General features: G+C 34.6%; 1 protein-coding gene across 5 annotated transcripts in view; it reads right to left on the bottom strand.

Annotated features, from left to right (window-relative positions):
• Nucleotides 1-13,755, bottom strand: part of LOC111054487 (voltage-dependent calcium channel type A subunit alpha-1) — a 1,036,091-nt gene that overhangs the window by 552,616 nt on the left and 469,720 nt on the right. The gene's annotated exons all lie outside the window — the stretch shown is intronic.

Raw genomic sequence — 13,755 nt, 5'->3', positions numbered from 1 at the left:
CGTGAAGAACAATAATTAAGTCTGAACAGGATTCCTCAGGAATTTTCAAATTTAATAGTTGTGGAGGGGGGAAATACACCCAAAAATAGAAAATCATGTCCTACACCCAAAATACAAATTTTCATTGTTATACTTTTTCAAGGCTTTCCTTACAAAAAATACATATTTTGACTGAAATCATCTCACGAGGGTTATGTTTTATGAGAATCACCCGTTAGATACACTTAATTTCAGTATTTCCCAGTGGGAGGGGCACGCATAAGGATACGTCAAGGATCAAAACTGTAAACAATTATAACTTTTGACAAAAATCAGATCTCCTCGTACTATATCTTATTCTTTTCAGCTCGTCAAGGTGGTTCAAAATCATGTATCATAACTAAAATTTGAAAAAAATGATAATTATTTTTTTGAGTGTATTTTAGTCCATATTGCCATACACAAAAAATGGCCAATTTCTATATTCAAAGTGTATATCTCGGTAACCCGAAATGATAGAAAAGGAACTTGGTCTTGATCTGGAGAACAGAATCTCCTCGTTCATGTGAGGTGAATTAGTTTTAGTAAAAATATAATTTTGAAGTAAGATACGATCTTTTCGAAAAATCAAGAAATCTGCGATATTTTCCTAATTTTTACATTCTTGACAGTTCTCCGATAATTAACAGTGATACAAGATGGATTTAAGGCAACTAAGCTTATAAAGCATGAAATTCTCTTTTATTTGAGACCAAAGTTTCTATCATGTATCGTACTCGATTCACAAACTCATGAATACAGTAACAGTAAAATCGCAGAGGAAATGACAAAGTGAAAATCATAATTTTTTCAATTGACTGTAACTTTTGAACGGTTTTGAAATAAAAAGTATGATTCATGAGAGTGAAAAGAAGAGAAAATTCTCTTCAACCTTCACTACTTCCTGGATTTTATCTGCAGGGTTTCACAAGATATGCAACTTTGAATATGCAAGACTGTGGAAATGAGGAAAAAATCGCAAATTTCTTGCATTTTCAAAGTTGCATCTTGTGAGAAGCTCAGATAAAAAATCCAAAAAGTAGTCAAGTTTGTAGAGAATTTTCTTCTCATTACGCTTCCAATTTTCTTCTGATCACTATACCAAATGGAAAAATGATGATTTTTATTTTCTCATTTTTTCTGCAATTTTACTGTTATTCAAGAGTCTCTGAAACAAGTACGATACATGATAGAGACTTGCGATTGGTCTCACATGAAAGAGAGTTACACGCTCTATAAGCTCCTTCTACTTCTTCTCCTTCTTCTTCCCTCTCTTCTCCTTCTTCTTTTTCTTCTCCTTCTTCTTCCTTTTCTTTTTCTCCCACCTCGACTCCTTCTTTTTCTTCTTTTTCTTCTTCTACTTCTTCTTATTCTTCTTTTTCATTTTCATTTTCTTCTTCTCTCTATTCTTCTACTAATTTTTCTTCTTTTTTCCTTATTCTTCATCTTCTTTTTCTTTTTTTATCTCTTTCTCTTCCTATTTCTCTCTCCCTTTCCTTTTCTCTATCTCTTCCGCCTTCCTTTTTCTCAAATTGTTTCTTCCTTTTTCTATCACTATTTCTCCATCACCTTCTCTTCCTTTTTCACTTTTCCTATTTATTTCTCTCTCATACTCCTTCTCTTTTTCGATCTATTTTTCTTCCTCTTTATCTATCTGTCTTTTTCCATTTTTCTATTCCCTCCTCTCCCTCTATTCCTTTTTCATTCCCTATATCTTTATCTTTCTCCATTTCATTCTCATCCTCTTTCCCTATTTCATTCTCTTTCTCTTCTCTTTTTGTTCCTCATTTTAGTTTTCTAGTTTTCCCCCTCTTTCTTTTTTTTCCATTCCATCTCATCCTTTTCCTTTTTTCCTCTCACCCTCTCTCTTTTCTTTTCTTCCTTTTCTTCTCTCTCTTCTTCTTTTTTTTCTTTTTCTTTTCCTCTTCCCCTTTCTCTTTCACTCTTTTTACTGCCATTCTCTTTCTAAAATACTTTCTTCCTTCTTCTATATCTATTTCTCCATCACCTTCTTTTTCTCTTTCTGTTTCTCTATATCTTTCTCTCTCTCTTCATTTCTTTCTCTTCTCTTTTTGTTTCTCATTTTAGTTTTCTTGTTTTCTCTCTCTTTTCTCTTTCCTGTTTTCTCTCTTTTTCCCTTTCTCTCTTTCACTCTCTCATTTCCTCTTTCTCTATTTTCTTTTCTCTTCTTTTTGCAAAGCTAGCATGACCTAGTTTTGAAACCCTGACGCTCAATGCTCCAATCGTTTTGCCTGGCTTCATATGGTAAGCGAAGCAAATTTTTAAATTGTACACATGATCAGCCGTTCGAAATAGGAACGCATGATCAGCTGTTTGAAATTATTGATGGAATTCGACAATGACGTTACAGCCAAGTTTAGGTTGGATAATTATGTTGTGAATCTAGCAGGTAACCCGTGCTTCGCAAGGGTCTTTCTTAAAACTTGACGTAATGGAATTTAGAAGAATTCAAAATAGACCTATGTACAGTGAGTCAGTCATTCTATCAGGGCTCAAATAATTTTGAAATTTCAATTAAATAAAAATGGAAGAATATAATTTCTTCATGTGAATAACAACACCTTCATTGAAAGACATATTAACTGCATGCGTTTTCATATTGCCGATACAGCATTGATGAAACTGTAGACGTTTATTTAGCATTTGTATCAAAAATTGTTCCAGCTGAAAAATCAATAATACATGCCACGTGTAGGCCTAAACATTGATTGCATCAGGAAAACGAAGTTTCAAAACTATGTTTTTCAGGTAGAAAGCAATTTAGAAACAGATGTTCCTTTTTTAATTTCGACCATATGATTTGGTGATTTTTTAATGAAATCGAATCAATGAAAATCAACAATTATTCTGAAAAATCTAGAAGGAGAATTAAAATTTGGGCTTCCAGGTGCACGAGATTGATATTTTTAGAATCCATGTGCAAAATTTGGAGATCTAAATTATTCCCGTTTTTCCGGTACGCAATCCACAAGTTGACATGTTTAGATGCGAACAAACGAACAAACGAACACACGAACAAACACAACCCTACTCTCTCTATTTTATCACCTATAAAGGTGATAAACTCTTGGTAATATGAAACAGTATCCTATTGAAGTAGATATTTATAGAATGAGTTTATTTATAGAAGTTATTTTATAAAAGGATTATAGGTTTGTATTGATGGGGTGAATGAGAAAAAATTGACATGTAATCATCCTAGTGCTGAACAGATTCAGTCATTTGTTTCAAAAGCGTTTTTTACTTTCCTTGCCCTATCACCATAGGTAAGGAAAGTATTGCTTTCCAAAAAAAATTAAGGTACCCAAATTTCTAAATTTCTATACGTTTCAAGGTCCCCTGAGTCCAAAAATGTGGTTCTTGGGTATTGGTCTGTGTGAGTGTGTTTGTGTGTGTGTGTGTGTGTGTGTGTGTGTTGTGTGTGTGGTGTGTGTGTGTGGTGTGTGTGTGGTGTGTGTGTGTGTGGTGTGTGGTGTGTGTGGTGTGTGTGTGTGTGTGTGTGTGTGTGTGTGTGTCAAGGAGTTTCACGTGAGTTATAAGTTTAAAGGGGCCCCAATCTACGCTTCGAAAATATTACAGTGCAGAAAATATGAATTTTTCTTCGTTAAATTATTGGCCACGCCGACAAGCGCTTATTAATCATTAAGAGCCTAGAATTTATTCAATATAGAATTTATAAGAACTTGTAGTTGATTGACTATCCTCCACTGCCAGAACCATGACCCCGAGCATTTTTTAAAATATTTTATAATTTATTTTCACCATTTTTTCACAAACTGTTAAATTTTATCAATTGTAAAATTCTGTCGAATCATGCATGGTGTCATGCAAGCACAAGAACATTTTTAACTCCTTGGTTAATGCTAAATTATTATCAATCTGTAAATCAAATTCTGAATCTGCACTGTGTGATCATATATTTTATTATAATATATTTCAATTTTGTTAATTCGTCTTCTGAGTTCGATTATTTCTTAAGCCTGTCAATTATTGTGTCTGATACGTTCTATATTATCAAGAACCGATCGAATACGATCAGTGAAATAATTGAAGTGAGCTGGATTTTGGAACAGGTCTAAGTGGATGTAGTGAGTGGGGTCAGATCGAGGTATTTATTCTCTGTCCTTACCTGCTCATATATCAGGTGTGTGTGTGTGTGTGTGTGTGTGTGTGGTGTGTGTGTGTGTGTGTGTGTGTGTGTGGTGTGTGTGTGTGTGTGTGTGTGGTGTGTGGTGTGTGTGTGTGTGTGTGTGTGTGTGTGTGTGTGTGTGGTGTGTGTGTGTGTGTGTGTGTGTGTGTGTGTGTGTGTGTGTGTGTGTGTGTGTGTGAGTGTATGTGCGTCTGTGTACACGATATCTCATCTCCCAATTAACCGAATGACTTAAAATTTGGAACTTGAGGTCCTTCCCCTATAAAGATCCGACACGAACAATTTCGAACAAATCCAATTCAAGATGGCGGCTAAAATGGCGAAAATATTGTCAAAAACAGGGTTTTTCGCGATTTTCTCGAAAACGGCTTCAACGATTTTGATCAAATTTATACCTCAAATAGTCATTGATAAGGTCTATCAAGTGGCGCAAGTCCCCTATATGTAAAAATTTCAGGAGCTCCGCCCTATCAATGCAAAGTGTGATTTTGAATTCCCAATTCTTCAGATACAATTTAAACAAAAAATTTCAAGTGGGAAAGATTGAGCATAGAAATATCTACAATTAATGTTCAGTGACATTTCCACCTAAGATCTGTGGTCTAGTGGATAGAGTGCTTGCGTAGCAGCATAGAGATCCCGGGTTCAAACCCTCTCACAACCAAAAGTTTTTTAACCAGATCACTCCCGTGTTATCGGATGGGCACGTTAAACTGTCGGTCCCGGCTGAAGTATGACAGTCGTAAGGCCCATTGACGGCTCAAATTATATATTCAGGCGGTGGAACCTTCCCGCAAGGGACTCCCCACCAACAAAGCCATACGAATTTACTTTTTTTTTCCACCTAAAATTGAAAATAAGCTCGAAATTCGAGAAAATGTGTTTATTTAATAATGCAAACTGTTGGCAACTGTTTATGAATGATAATTTATTGACTATGAAGAGATAGCAGAGTGTCTCCAGCGCTATTGTCCTGTCACCAGCTGGCAGATCTTTGAATAGTAGACTTGAGATGCGCGGGAACACTAGCGTCAGGTGATCAATTTTCATAACGGCATGGAAAGTTGTGTGAGTGCGCCACACCAGATTTTTTCAGAGTGAAAATGGAAAGATTACTGATGGAAGTGCCAAGTAGACGCTCATTTGGAATAGAGAAAGATAACGTTTGCTCAAACGTGAAATTTGAATAATTCAATCCCGTTGATAAGCAAATGATGTGTAAATGAATTATCTTCTCGGAATAAATTGTACAATATTATCCAATGACATCTTCTTCAGTTTCTTCATCTCTAACAACAGTATTCTACAATAAATATTCAAATACTTTATAAACACAATATTCTCCAAATCTGAATCTATCAATCAATGTTTCATCAAGTATGAAGTATCACTAACAAATTTTCTTCCATAAATATTGAATTTCTTTACAAGCATGATATGATTGATAACCAATTTCATGAAAAATGGAATTTGGAATACTCAAATGAATAACATCATAGCCAACTATATAAATAAATACAGAAATATTGCTCGCTTAATATAATAGGATATTCAGTCGAAGCTAGTACATGTGAACATCATAATGATCATATTATGATATTAAGTCATCTAACAGACTTGGGTCACGTCATGTCATATCGTGTCGCAATTTATGCGATTAGCCCAAGTGGATTATCCTATTCTCAAGTATGCCTTCAAGAGAATATTTCTAGTTCAGTCAATCCAGTCAGTTGTTGGTTTTATTGATATGTTTCCGCTAAAATGATCGCCATGAACTAAATGATCAAATAATAGTACTGTATTATTGTTTGAACGAGAAAGTTGAAACTTGAACTACTAGTTGACTGGATACGATTGACAATCCAAGAAATTAGGTTCTAGAGTCTATTATAAGAGTATAGAGTTTGAAGTCAGTAAAAAAAGTTAAACATGGAAAATTTAAATTTTCGTACCATTTGAAATAAAGGCTGTGCTTAACAATGTATAGGCCTATTTGAGAAAGAATCAAGAAGACAATAAATTCAATAATAAAATAATTTCATTCTTTATGATCTTGAATGTTGAATACTACAGATATCTACACGCAGTAATCCACAGGAATATCGCACAAGAATTTCTTCCAATACTGCTTTGCAACAAAACCACAACAAATGAAAATAATAACTTCCATAATACCTTTTCCTTTTCAATAGTATTATCTGCGAAACACTACCGTACTCCATCAGCTACCCCAAATTTTAGTCAGCCTTTTCATGGTGGCGCAGCCAACCTGATCTATTCATCAAAATGTGGCGTTGTCGGCTTTTACAATAATATTATTGAACGTGTTGGGAGGGATGCTGCCAGCCCAGCTAATGAACACACCGGAGCGCCAATATAGGACCAACAGCCAACACTAGCCGCTGAATCAATTCGTAGACAGACAGCTTTACCGCAGTGATTATGGAGGTTTATGCAAGTGATTTACATAGCCTTCCATGATTCAATGTTCAATATGGTGCGCGCACTATTGAAAGCTTCATCATGATAGAACAATATGGAGGTATCGACCCGTGTATATCGATATATCAACAACAAGATATCGACATATCACATCGATATAGGTAGATGTCCATATACCATATAATTAATGTGGATAGTGATGTGTGATCGACCACCAGCAGAATTTCTATCAACTTTAACACGGGATTAGTTTTTTATGTTGCTGGTGTGTCAAGCCTGACGCCGCATTTCCGGCGATATGACAGTGATCGTAATTCAAAGAGACTTGAAATACTGCTGAAAGCTCGCATGTGTTGTATTTTTCACAAACTCTGCTCAGTGCTCTGTACCATTGGATATATTGATTCTGCTTCAAATGAAAATGATTAGTGCCGGAGTTCCCCAGATCGAATCAATTTTCCAATAATTATTTTGGATAAACAATTTTCATTTCATGTTCAAGTGATTGAGGCATTCCAAACTCAATCTGGTCTTATAATTCTGGATCAAACTTCATAAACTTCTATCATTCGGATAATTCTCTCATCAGCAGCAGCATCGTCAGCATCATCATCCCTCCATTACTCCCATTGCAAGTCATGTTAGATTCAGCCATATCCTCGATACAGGGAACAATAATTTTGGATGTTCATGCTTTAGCTCATTCCAGGTTTCAAATCGTTTAAATTCAGAGAAGCAACTCTTATCTGAACATAAACTCATCTATTCATTAATCTATTCGATCGAATAAATTTACGAACTTTTCAACAGAATTTAAATATTTTTTTTCAAACTTCTCAACAAAATCATTGTCTGAACAACTTAAAATATTGTACTCCATGGAATGGTGCATATAAGCTTATCAACACTTATATCTAAAATGACAAATGAGTATATCCAAGTAGAAAGATCTTACCGAGAAAATCTCCTACTCCTATTCCTATTCTGAATACAGAAATACGGTGGTTGCCACAGTGGAAAGGTGAAACTCTACCGTTTACTCCTGAGTATTTTAAACTGCTTTTTGCATCTGATTCCCTTGACGCTCTCAAACTCTTCAACACTAATGGACCTTCAAATCATGTCAAGAAACGTTATATTCCAACTCCGTAAATCCATCCGTTTCGAAGTATTTAATCGTGTCACATTACATTTCAGCAATCAATCCTGCTTCTGTTGAGTACAGTGTGCCGAGCACTATTTTTAATTCAGGCCTTTTCCCAAGTTATAATAGTAAATTTAATACGCAATAGACTAGAGCCATTATTGTGAGTTAGCGAAATAAATTATTTTTTCTCTATCTATTATGAATGGCCATGACTTCGAGTTTCCCAGGATAGATATTTAAAAATTGTGGCTCTGAGTCGTTGAGGAATGTAGATTATGGAATTATCTCTAAAATGTAGCCTTCCTGTCGCGACATGGAGTGCAATAAGCTGGAAAACACCAGCATTGAAATTATAACAAACTACCGATTTTGCAGTTACTATTTGGTCCTAAGGCTCTAGAAGCCACGTGACGATTGGTCGAATTGATTCCCTTCGCCCAATAGGAGACCTGTTTCTAAATACAGTAGTGGGGCAATTCCCCAGCTGGGAGACCAGATTACGTTTCAGAGGACACTTTGCTAGGAGCACTGCGAGAGTAAAGATGTAGTCATTATGTTTCGCCCTTTTTGGGCAAGTTCACAAGTTTATAACATTAGTTGATGTGGGAGCTAGTTTTATTTCTATTAAAGTTTAAATTTTCTAGTAGTGCCATGTCCTGAAAAGTTTAATTGTGTTTCTTCATCATGTACGAATAATTGTTTCTTCAAATAACCGCTAAGCGGTTCATGTGTGTCCCCAAACCAACTTCATGTACCACCCCTTTGGTTCCGCAACTTTATGTAACACCGCTTCAAGACACCTGTTCAGAAGACAGGTCTAGGAACATAAGAGGACGTCGCCGTCTAGCCAAATTCAACCAGTAAAAGTTCATCGCCAAAAACAAGGTACTGTAACCCCGACGATAAAGCAATGTACAGATCAACGAAAGTGCAGTGTAGTGAAACAAAGGTTCATTCGAGAATTTCAATCAAAAGTTGGGATTCAAAATTATTATGAAATGGGTTATATGGGTTACTATCAACGAAATTTGGGTTCAACGGGCTTTTCTTTCTTGAGTGATTTCATGTTGAAATTAATTTGTTATTCTATGACTGATATTGTTTGGTTTTGTGACGTATTGCTATCTAAACAAAGGATAGTAATGCGCCCCCAAATCAGATGAAGAATGTCAACAAAGTAACATGAAATTGTTGTTTCTGTTGCTCGCTTTTAGTTGCCAATGTTTATTGAAGCTGCTTGTATTTTTCAATTATTTCAAATTGTAGTGTTATTCTATAGTATAAACCTATTAAATCAGGCATGGCAAGATTAATTGAAGTTTTCTTGACTCTAGCCCGTTCACCTGCATGAATTAGGTATAGACTCAGGTATTTTCTGGATGTGTCTACCTATTTCTAAATTCTAAATTTCATTCAAAATTATCTTCTTCATCATCTTTTAAAAAGGTCAGGCACACAACTGCGCCACTCTGCTTCAGAGCATTCTATATCTCTGAAATTCAAATTTAAAAAACAAAATAAAATTTTCTAACTCATTCTAATTAGTTAAGATTAATTTTTCTGAGTCGATACCTAATAATTCATTCTGTGAACGTGTTAACTGACAATATTTTGGGTTTGGAGTTGAATGGATAATTTATAGTTGCTACTCCAATTTTTCTGGAGTTTGAATAATTGTAGATGAAATAAGGAAGTTATAAAGTTCAGTAAATCCATTAAAATGAAAATCTTTTGAAGTGCTTAAAGATAAAGTTAGGTATCATTGAAGCTCAAGTTGAAAGTATTCTAAAACTTTATATTGAAATTGATTATTGACAAATTAAAGGTTTAACGGTAGAATAAAAATTAGTAGATGAAACTAGCATAGGTGAAAAACAACTGATTCTAAGTGCTGGATAATTTTTTTGCATTCTGTAATTCCGTGAATGATGATAGAAATTATTGTGATGTCAACGTGCGTATTCTGGTCTCACACATCGGGTACTTGAGTATCATCATAGTATAGTAGTAGTGAAAGTGAATATTGAGATTTTAAAGGTCAACCCAAGTAAATTAGGAAAATTCGGAAATTATTATGGGAGAATGTTTGGGGAAAATAGGAAAATTTTTTGAAAAGCTTAGGTAAATCAAAGGTAATCAGGGAATAAATAGGAAACTCCTTTTGTCAGTTATTGTTGATATGTAGTTTTGAAAAGTTGATGAGTAGTTTTGGCCTTGAGATGTTTAAACTAAATAATAGGGTATTGTAGATTAAAGTTGAAACGATAATCAAATCCTTGGGAATTTGTATGAAAATAAGTTGATTCAGATGAGGTTGTTAAGTCCCTTTATCAGTAATGTTTATTCTCGAAAAGGTGAATCAGTTTTATTATTGGAAATATTTTTTTTAGGTGTGATTTTTGCGGTAGGCATGCGTAGTGATAGTGTAAAGATCCGTTGTGTTGGTGACGTTTCCTGTAGGCTGTGGGGAATTTTTTTGTTTAGTTGAGACTCAAGATTTAGAGGAGGACACGGGGATGTCCTGCCTATGTGTGTAATTGTTGAATATTTAGGTAATTGGCGAAAGTGTAGGTCCGTGTCCAGAGAGAATGGAGCACTGCCCGAAAGCTGTTCATGTAACAAATCAAGGAATTTAGCTGTGACTAACCTTGCAAATTTGTACGGTGGAATTGTATGATTTTAGCGAAAGGCACCGAAGATGGTGTGAGCTAAGATTTTTTTGTATCTAGTAAACGGTCTGGTTCATTCAAGAGTTATGGGGCTTGTCAGTAGAATAACGTAAACCAAAATCTAGAATATTTAGTGAGTCTTCGTAGTGATTGTAAGGAAAACAATCAGCGTAATGCAGTTTAGGGAAGCCAAGTCAAAAGGTTCGTTAATGTTTGATAGGAAAGTCAGCCGCAAAAACACAAGTAATAATTGGTAGAAAAAAGGGGGTATTATTGAGTTTAAAGTTGCTTAGAACTTTGGTATGGTAACGAAAATTGAAGGTTTTAGACAATGAATATTTAAAGTGATTAGTTAAGGTATACAAATAAAATAACAGAGAAACTTTTTCGAGTACCTAGGTAATGTTAAAATGGTTATTAGTGAAAGTAGAAATAAATATTGGAACAATACTGAACGGGTTAAATTAAAATAAAATTAACAGTGAAATTCTTCTAGTTTAATTTGAAATAAAAAGGAGAAATCTCTTGAGTTCAGCATGAGTTTAAATTATTCTGTAGTTGAGAGTTGAAAGGTTGATTGAAAATTTAAATGGGGATATAAGGTGGAAATATGTAGGAAAATTCGTGTCAAAAAGGAAATAGAATTTTTGTTGGGAAAATTAAATTGAGGTAATTAACAGTAGTAGGACCCTTTAGAGATAAGTAGTCAAAAAGAATTAATAAATAGAAAAAAAATAGGAAAATCTTTAATGAAATGATAAATTCTTTAATGATGAATAGTAAAATTGCAATCAAGTTTTCCATGTGAATAAGTTGGGATGTTTTGAGATCTAGTTAAATATGGAGTTTATTGTTGAGAAATAATTATGTGAGGCTCCAGTAAGGTTGAAAATGTCAGTGAACTTGAGAATCAGTAATAGTGTCATAGTAGCCTATTAATGTGTTAGTGTATTGGTAAATTCAATAATGTTGATAATCAGAAGTCAAGCAGTAGCAGTCCAATGCTAAGATAGTTGTTCCAGCTGAATCTTCATATTATTAAATCATGCCTTGAGAATTATTCTTCCAGTATTTAGAGAAAATGTCACGTACTTTGAGTTTGAGATAAATAATAATCAAGATCTATGTCGAATCAATTTATCTAGTTGATGTTGTAGGCAGTGAGAAAATGACACTACTCTAGTGAGAAGCGAAATACAGAATCATTATTGTCGATAGCCTGGCACTCGATCATAGTTTTGTTTTGACTAGCGTTCTGTCATAAAGTTTCCTACTGGAATATTATAATGAAAAGTGTTTTTCTCATGATTGTGGAATGCAAAATTGCGCTTGTGTCATATAGCTCTCGCGTTGATCTAATAATGCAATTTCAATCATTGTTATCCTTGAATCGTAGTCTATGTAGAATAGTTTTGCCTAGCGAATTGCTTTATATGGTTAAAAATATGTTGCACTCTCAACTCTATAGTAATGATAGTTAGATTTCAATACATTCAGCAGAGTGGAAAAAATTCATGCTTCACTATTATAATCAACGTATTTCATATTTTACAACAGCAGAGTAACATAGAACCAATTAAAACTATGATGTTTTTCAAACGTTTTCCCTTGTTAGAGTTTGGCAAGAAAATAACCAGGGACTCAATAAAGTGATTGAAGTATTCAAGATTATTATACTCGGTCTGTCTTTAGTACCTGCTTAAAAAGTGGACACGCCCATGTTGTTTTGTCCTGACTATTGCCACAAATCTCAATTAGTTATACATTTTGCTGAATTTCGGAATGATTAAAGAGATTTCTTTTGAAGAGGGCCTGCTTCAAATTGGATCCTACTATCAATCCAGAAATTCGACTCTCCAAATCATACAGAATGCCTCTATGGTAACATATCCTGATTAGATTTCTTTTTGCATGTTTCACACCGTAAGGAGGGGGAGTGTGCCGAGCACTATTTTTAATTCAGGCCTTTTCCCAAGTTATAATAGTAAATCTAATACGCAATAGACTAGAGCCATTATTGTGAGTTAGCGAAATAAATTATTTTTTCTCTCTCTATTATGAACGGCCATGACTTCGAGTTTCCCAGGATAGATATTTAAAAATTGTGGCTCTGAGTCGTTGAGGAATGTAGATTATGGAATTATCTCTAAAATGTAGCCTTCCTGTCGCGACATGGAGTGCAATAAGCTGGAAAACAGCAAGCATTGAAATTATAACAAACTACCGATTTTGCAGTTACTATTTGGTCCTAAGGCTCTAGAAGCCACGCGATGATTGGTCGAATTGATTCCCTTCGCCCAATAGGAGACCTGTTTCTAAATACAGTATTGGGGCAATTCCCCAGCTGGGGGACCAGATTACATTTCGGAGGACACTTTGCTAGGAGCACTACGAGAGTAAAGATGTAGTCATTATGTTTCGCCCTTTTTGGGCAGGTTTTTAAATTTATTTCATTAGTTAATGTGGGAGCTAGTTTTATTTTAATTTAAGTTTAAATTTTCTAGTAGTGCCATGTCCTGTAAAGTTTAATTGTGTTTCTTCATCATGTACGAATAATTGTTTCTTCAAATAACCGCTAAGCGGATCATGTGTGTCCCCAAACCAACTTCATGTACCACCCCTTTGGGTAGTAATAAAGAAAAATAATGTAGTAGGGGTAGGGAAGACACGTTTGACGCATCATCACCTTCTTATTGATGAACTAAGGAACTGATCAACTTGCAATTTTACATTACGATTCTGAATGTACCGAGGATTGTTACTGGCCTTTTTTCATTCTCAATCATTAATTAATTTGAATTTTATAATTGAATCTCATTTATTCAATAAGTGATTCAAAGTTTACACTAGCCCAACCAAACAGTATTTTCTCTCAAACAGAGCTTCAGCGTAATTGTTAGCATGCGCGATTAATACATGAAAGGTTCGAGACCTATCAAACTGACGTTTTTTTTTGCAAAAAAATTTAAACTCTGATAAGAATTATCCATGTAATTTTGAAAACATTATGAATGATTAATCCATTCCATGATGTTTCCTGCACATAAGGAGATTGCATTTTACAACACAACATTTTCCCCTGTGTGTTAAAAGCACTGTGTTAACTGCTAGTATAATATAAATAATGAGCCGAAGCTGGTAGTGCCTTGAGAAAATAAGAAAGGGTAGACTACCAGTTATTGCGATGGAAATTTATATTACAAATTTTTTTTGAAATTAATAGAAAACTGCCGAAATTCCTCATATCGACAATGTCGAAATTTTATGGACAATCTTTGTCAAAATTCGAGTACATCACAATTCAATCC

The sequence above is a fragment of the Nilaparvata lugens genome, chromosome 7, assembly GCF_014356525.2.
Source record: "Nilaparvata lugens isolate BPH chromosome 7, ASM1435652v1, whole genome shotgun sequence".
Classification (NCBI taxonomy): domain Eukaryota; kingdom Metazoa; phylum Arthropoda; class Insecta; order Hemiptera; family Delphacidae; genus Nilaparvata; species Nilaparvata lugens.
Note: the sequence above shows the minus strand (reverse complement) of the source record. Positions and strands in the feature narration are given on the sequence as shown.